Source organism: Gymnodraco acuticeps, unplaced genomic scaffold, assembly GCF_902827175.1.
Source record: "Gymnodraco acuticeps unplaced genomic scaffold, fGymAcu1.1, whole genome shotgun sequence".
Taxonomy (NCBI): domain Eukaryota; kingdom Metazoa; phylum Chordata; class Actinopteri; order Perciformes; family Bathydraconidae; genus Gymnodraco; species Gymnodraco acuticeps.
Genome location: NW_022990274.1, coordinates 1,445,394 through 1,453,211, shown reverse-complemented (window position 1 = coordinate 1,453,211; position 7,818 = coordinate 1,445,394).

The window sequence follows — 7,818 nt, the reverse complement described above, 5'->3', positions numbered from 1 at the left end:
ACTGGATCCAGAAGGTCGTTTAACTTTTTACTGAGGTCAAGTTGGTAGAGCCAGTTTTTTGCTTAAAGAATGTTAAGGTATCAAGAATAATTGACTTACCTTTGATTGATTTTGCTAACTTATAACGTAACTTATCAGGCAATATACCTCACAAGGGACACAAACAATATGTTCATTTGAAACTGAAGCAATTCATAGCAAACATTTAAGGTTCATACAAGTGTAAAGTCATGAGCAAACTCACCCTGGGTTAAATAACTGTATTAGGTTAGCTGAACACAATAATGTTTAAATTGGTTAAACCTAATTCCTAATCTGTTGACATAATACATTTAATTAAAGTCAACATTTCAGTTATTTCAGTTTGCAATAAATCTGAGATCCTAATTACTTGCCTTCCTCCCTCACAACCCAGCACTTTTCTCTCAACATCGCCCCCCCACCCCTAACCTTTTTTCTACATTCTCCACTGGCTCAAAGTGAAATCATAAAATCCTCCTCATGACCTACAAGGCCTTTAATAACGAAGATCCTCTACAGTCCCCTCCTTTTATTGCCTCAGGTCCAATTATGCAAAGCTCTTAAATACTCCCTGGACCGGGCGCCAGACCTGGGGTGACGGGGTCTTTCTGCTGCCGCTCTCTGGAGCTCCTGACACTGAAGAGCCCCCCCACCCACCCTTTGAAAGTTCAAAAGACATTTCCAACATTACCTGTTCAGCCCTTCCTTTCATGTCTCTATTTTGTGATTCAAAGCTTCTTTTTACTTTATGAATCAGAATAATACTTGGATTTAAGTTTTGGGGATATTAAGACATGTCTTTTGAGCCAGTACATTTAATGCAGCCCAAAAATAATAATATACAAAACATATATTCCTCTTTTAGTGCTATTTTTCATTCCGTATTCTTATGTGGGAGTTGCTGAGATGTCAGCTGTATGATGTCTGCCTTTTCTCCAATATGTTGGAACTAGTTAGCACTCAGCTTTTGATGCTCATAGCATCACAAATACATTAAAACAATGTCAGTCTTTTTCCCAAACTCATGAGCCGATTTCTCAAGATGATCCACAGACCTTGTTGACTGCAGTTTAAAGGATAGCTATATCTTTCCACTGAGCTACAATTCTTATGAGATTATTTAAAAGTATATTTATTTTCTGCAATTCTTTCACAAACAGTGCTATCTAGTTCCATTGGAGAGAAGTCAGAAATCTCTGCTGCTGTTATCACAAAGGCTAGTTGTATTGTGTTATTGTGGTTTTTGAATTGATAATATAAGGAGCTAAATCCGGTTTAAAAGTTTTGATCTGTGTCACTGCCGTCAGTTTTGTTTTGTGGCCAATTCGGGTATACAGTATTGTTTATAGAATATATGGAGTAATATTTCTGGCAGTACCTACCTGTAGACAACATGACAGAGGAAGGGCCTCTGCCTTTTTTATTATGCTCATGATTTCAAGCCCCTATATGTTAAGGCCCGCATCCCAGGCAACATCAGGGCTAAAAGTCTTAAAGCCGATCTGAAAAAACTGTTCTTAATCTGAAAGGATAAATAAGATAAAATGGGCCACTGAAGAACTGACATTTCAAACATATAAGTGATAATATTTAATTAATTCAAAAGGATTGCTAAAACCAAATCAAAATATTATTGGACCGGAAAAATGTCAAATGTCAAAACTCATTTTTAGTTTGAATACATCATTGCAATTATTAAAATGAAAGATCAAAACTTGAACGTTCTGAATGATTAACGTTTTTTGTATTAGCTAGCACTCCAACACATTGAACGTGATAGGCTAAGGGGCGGGACATCTAAGCTGTTAACCAATCACATCAGATCCGGGCAGCTAGCCAATCAGCAGACTGGGCTCTGGTTTCAGACAGAGGGTGAAACCAGTATGAGAAAATAGAGAGCTTTGTGAACATTAAAGCATGGAGACATGTCCCAGTAGAGACACTACTGATATGAACCTGAAAACGAGCAGAATATGTCATTTTCTATGGTTGTATTTTATGTATTTTTGCCAAATAAAACTTTTTTCAACACTGTGCTATTTTGCTCATCACACACAGATATGTATAAAACGCAAATGTTTGAAGATCAAAACTTGAAACTTTAGAATTATATATATTTTTCAAATGATCAAACTTTTGTCCCGGATTCATCTCCTTAAAACCTTCCCTTTAAGCATCCTGTTCCACAGTCAGCCTGCGTTACGCCCCCCGTCTCTTCCTCCTGACGCCTCGGCGCTGACGGAGTTGCGTGTCATTGGGATTTTGTGTGAAGTTGTTAGAGGTTGTGTCGTCCGGCTGGTGTTGCGGTTGGTATTTGCTGGGCGGTCACGCTGCCGATGTAATCTTCTCTCTGTGTGTGGGAGCGGTGATTTATGGCCTCGCTGTTTGTCTGTGGAATTACCGTTTGATTGCTTCATTCCTTCCACAGCCCTTGAATCCATGCTAATGAGTAAAGTGCTTATCTATCAGAGCATTATGGGGTAAATCCAATTGCACTTGTTGTAAAAAAGCCAAGGAATGCACAGGAGTACAGTTTCAGTAGGTCGGCTCTACACTTACTGGATGATGAGACATATTGTATTTGAATACATCTTCACTTAAGGTATAGTTCAATAGGTTCAAGGCTATTGTCATATGCACAGCTACAGTGTAGATGTGCAATGAACAACTTAAATCACTTCAACAAACCAACATGAATATAAATAAGACATTCAATTAAAATGTAACATAAGTAAAAATGGTTGAACATCTGAGAAAAAGGCCTGATATAATATAAAACACTTGAAAAAGTTGTAATATGAATATGTTTAATTTTTCTAACTCAATCCCAAAATGCTGCTGCCACACATCCTCACTACAGCACCACATGTGGATTAATCCGCAGCTGAAAATAGTCCCAGCATATAAAGTGTGCACATTTGCAGCGTTGGGGTAGTTAGTCCAAAGGAGTAATACATTACACATTACTAGTTACTTTTCATCTGAGATGCACCGTAAATCAAATGACAAATAACAATATAAAGTGAAATCTATAATCTTAATCTCCTCTGTTTCTGCTCTTAGTTTGAACATCAGCCATGTTTTCTGTGGCTCAGTTTCCATTATAACTCTGTTTCAGGTAGCTTACAAAGTGTTGCTGTCTGACGGAGGCCACTTGCCTTGCATGTATCAGTTTTTTTCCAAAAGACGGTGATTCCACTGTCGTAACGGGCAACATTTCCTATAAGATTTTTGCCGAGACACGCCTGTTTACCTCTGCTATGTGACTCTGACATTGTTGCCCCGTCTCCTCATCCATGAACTCGCGAGTGTACTGTAGCTCCAGCAAAAGCAGAAAAAGGCATTTCATTTATTTTTCTGTCCTCCAGTTTTGCAGATGGTTGAAGACCTTAAAGTGGCGCAAGTAAGGAGATCATTTTGTGCTTAGTAACTGTGATGTAATTACTGCTGTTATCAACAGTAACACGCTAAATTACTGCGTTATAGACAATCGAATCAGATTACACTAACACATTACTTTGCAGCTCGTAACCCCCAACTATGCACATTAGTACAGACTTGTTTCTTGTTTGAATCACCCCACATGCAGAGTGTGTTAGATCAACAGGCCGGTGCAGAGATGAGTTGTGAGAGGAGAAGACATGGATCGTTACTCCCTTAAAGAGGGGAAGAGCTCTCTCTCTCTGTTTGTAAGAAGCGCTGCCCTTCAATTACATTTCATCTAGACAGCAGGACCTCAGCAGAGACAGGGTCAATATCAAGGCTGCTGTCCAGATCAGCCTGTGACTGACTGAGAGTCTCATGAAGCACAGCAATGAATGCATCCTCATGTTGTTCTTTATTCAACAAAGAGGATCAGTCCAGTTCTGAGGTCTTCACACTGGCTTCCTGTGTGTCAAATCATTGATTTCAAAATACTGCTGCTGGTTCAAAAGCACTGAATGGTTTAGGCCCAAAATACATTTCTGACCTCCTGCTACATTATGAACCATCCAGATCTCTCAGGTCTTCAGGTCAGCTTCCTGTCCCCAGAGTCAGAACTAAACATGGAGGAGTTCAGTTGTTATGCTCCAAATATCTGGAACAAACTCCCAAAGAACTGCAGTTCTACTTCAACTCTGACTACTTTTAAATCCAGGCTGAAGACTTTATTGTTGCCACTGCTTTTAATTGAACTATTCATATCTTAAACTGCACTGTATTCATGTGTTTTATGCTTGTGTTATTCTATATTAGCTTGTGTTGTGTTTATTTTATTCTCTTTGCTTTTTAATCAATGTTTTTAATTGCCAATTCTTTATGTGTTTCCGCTGCACTATTTCTTAATGCTCTAACTGTCTTTCATGTTGTAAAGCACTTTGAATTGCCTTTTGTTGAAAGGTGCTTTCCCCTCGGTTCCCAGGAGGATATAAATAAACGTTCCTTGCATTGCCTTAAACTATTTATTTTGTATTCTGCTAAGTCAATTGAATATGAATACAGACAATCAATGAAACAGACACACGGAAACAAAATAGTAAAGACAGTAGAACCGCATTTTTTAAAGTTGAACTTCATATTATTGCTTATGTGAAATCTGTTGACATAATATTTAATTAAAGTAAATGTTTTAATTGTTTCAGTGTACATGTACACACACATACACATATTTCCAAAATGGATACCTAATCAAAGAAAAGCAGGATGAAGGAAAAGATGAAAAAAAGGGAAAAAAAAGTAGAAAAAAGGAAAAGAAAGAAAATGTTTTCATTGTGCTTTCATATTTTCAAGCAGACTTAATCACACATGAACCAAAGTGCAACAGAGCACCTACCACACTGCCGCGGGCCAAGGTATTCATCTTTTAATCAGGGATAACTAGCTATAAACACTAGCACTTGTTGGGGCCACGTGTTCAGAAGAGCCCAGCCAAGAATCCCTGCAGCAGAACCAGCACACTGACACAGACCCATGGGCAAACTGCACTTCCACCTCGGAACAAGTCCAGAAGTTAAAAGAGGTTCCGGGGAATGGAACCTGAATGGATATTTCAGATAGGGATATTAAACACCTGCATGATGCTCCTGTTTCCCTGACAGCCTGTGTGTGGACAGCTGGGGGGGGGGGGGGTTCAACCTCAGACCCTCAGTCCCACTGTCTGGGGGCCATAGTGTTGATTACCGATAATTGTAAGCCATTTAAATGCCCTCATTCTAAAAAAGCCACAGAGAATTCATGATTGAACTTGTTGCATGTGATAGTGAGTCATTGTATCTTTGGGGCAGAACTCCTGTCTGATCCCAGCCGGAGAAAGGAACAGGCTTAGGAAACATGAGGAACCAGGCTCTCTGTAATGCCATCTAGTTCTCATACGTGAAGCAGAACCAGGAGATCTTTGACACAAACACTGTTATGTATTGATCATTATTCACACAGTAAACCAACATTGGTTGATTGTTACACAATGGCTAATGCTTGGGAACAGTTCCTGTTTTCAAACCAATGTGGACCATGCCTGACCAATATTCTAATCTGTTTTATACTTCAAATAGTCTATCTAATAATAACTATTATTATTGTTTGTTATTATTATTGTTATATATATATATATATATATATATATATTTATTTGTTTTCTTCAATAAGTATTACTGTAACAATGCAATATAATAGTTGTGGCATAAACCATAATTGTTGACCTGTAACGAGTATATGTCAACGTATTTCACAACTGTATTAGGTTAGTTGAAAGCAATAATACTAAGTTGAACCTAATCATTTGTATTTACACCTAATATTCTTGCTTTCAACTAACCTAATACAGTTATGTTACAAATCTGTTGACATAAAACATTCAAGTAAAGTCAGCGTGTCAGTGTTATCACTGCACAGAGCTACATGTTTATGCTAAATATGGGCTCATGATAATGTGTGAATCATGTTTGATACTCACACCGTGCAGCTGTGGACATCACTGACAGTGTACTGAACTTCTGTAGCCTCCTATTGCTGCTCTCTTCTTTCAACTGAACAGCAAGTACGCAGTTGTTTATGTAACCCACGGCAACAGATATTAAAAGGTGGAGATTTGCAGTTACATAAAAAAGATGCAATCAGATTACTGATACATTTCCAAAAATGTCTTATCACTAACTGATAACAATATTACTAAAAAAGAGCATATTGAGTTTTTTCAATCAATCAACAACTTTATTAATCCTGCAAAGGGCAATTGGTTATGAGCAGGCCGGAACATACCGGAAGAAAGCACACAGATACACCGGTAGCCTGGATGTGGATCATTCCAATTTACACGATAAATAGTTCATAGCATCACAATAAATAAATAAGTAAATAATCAAGTAAAAAAATGTCAAATAAAAAAAAAAAAAAACAAGAATGTAATGTTTGTCTGCAGAGGGGATGAATGATTTTGTCAGCGATTTGTCTTTAGAGCAGGTAGAGCATATCTACGCCCTGATGGCAACGTATGACATTCATCTGCAAGAACATGACCAGGAGAGGCCAGAATGCTCTCTGCTCTCCACACAATCTGCTGCTTACAGAAACAGTTGAAGTCTCTCTGTTTCACTCCGATGACCTCAGAGCAGGTTTTAACAATGCTGTTCAGGCTGTTCCTAAACGTAACACAGTTTTAAAGAAACTCTCCATCCACTGGTGAACACAGAACTACACATAACTACACAGAACTACACAGAACTACACAGAACTACACAGAACTACACAGAACTACACGGGACACTGGAACACTCTCTCCTGGAATTCGGGTCTGGGTCCGTTGCGTGACAGCCAGAGAAAGATAAGAACAAAATGCTTAGCGGTGTATGTGCGGCTGTAGCATTTATCAGCAGGCTAATCGCTGTGATTAAACCTCAACATTCGACCGGCTTGGAAGGAAATGGAACAAATATTTAGCCAAGCTTTTAGGAACGCACGTTTCCCCCGAGGAGTGATCCTGCTATCTTGCTTTTCCCACTGAATTTTTTATTTCCTGATCAACTCTGTCTCGGGGGGGGGGGGGCATTTTAAACTAAACAGGTAACAGAGAGCCGGTCTCCATATGGCTGTGTTAACTCAGACTCTGACACACAGCTGCAGATGTTTCCGTCCATGTCTGAGTTTCTCTGATAAATCTAATACTGACACTGCATCGGGCCGTTGTGTGTGAGAGGTCTACCGCAATTCCAGAGTGTGAAGAAGAGATTGTTTCAGAGGTGTGGAGGTGACACCACAGATATATGGGACAGGGTTCAGACCAGCAGAACCTCTAAAAGATCACTACGCAGCGCTGCAGTCTGACGTGTTGCTTTCATCCATTGTTCTGCTTAAATCAATACCATATGTTTCCAGACCAGAAAACAATAGAGTGGATAATATTGCATCAATTCATCTTTTTACTATTGTTTGAACATTTTGGCTTCGTACATTTTGTATGTATTTTCTTTCAGCTGCCCTGATCAATATCCTATACAAACAATAGATCACATGGCAGTGTGTGTAATGGGAAGGCTGCAGAGAGGAACCCAGAGAGAGATGTACACAGCATTTGTGCGTCTTTCGGGTCATTGTTTTGTTGTTCTCATTTCAAATATCACTGTTTTGGTTCAGTATCCCTGTCCTCTTCTACTTATTTGTTTCTCTCTTTTCTATCATTTGTTCTTTGTGCTCACCACAGAGCTTTTGTGCGCAGAGCCTTTCTGTGAAGAAAACTAGTAAAGATGTGTTACTATGGTTACCTCCCTTGCTAGCTTGCACAGCTACATACAGATGTAATCAGATCAGATGCGAGTCAAAAGG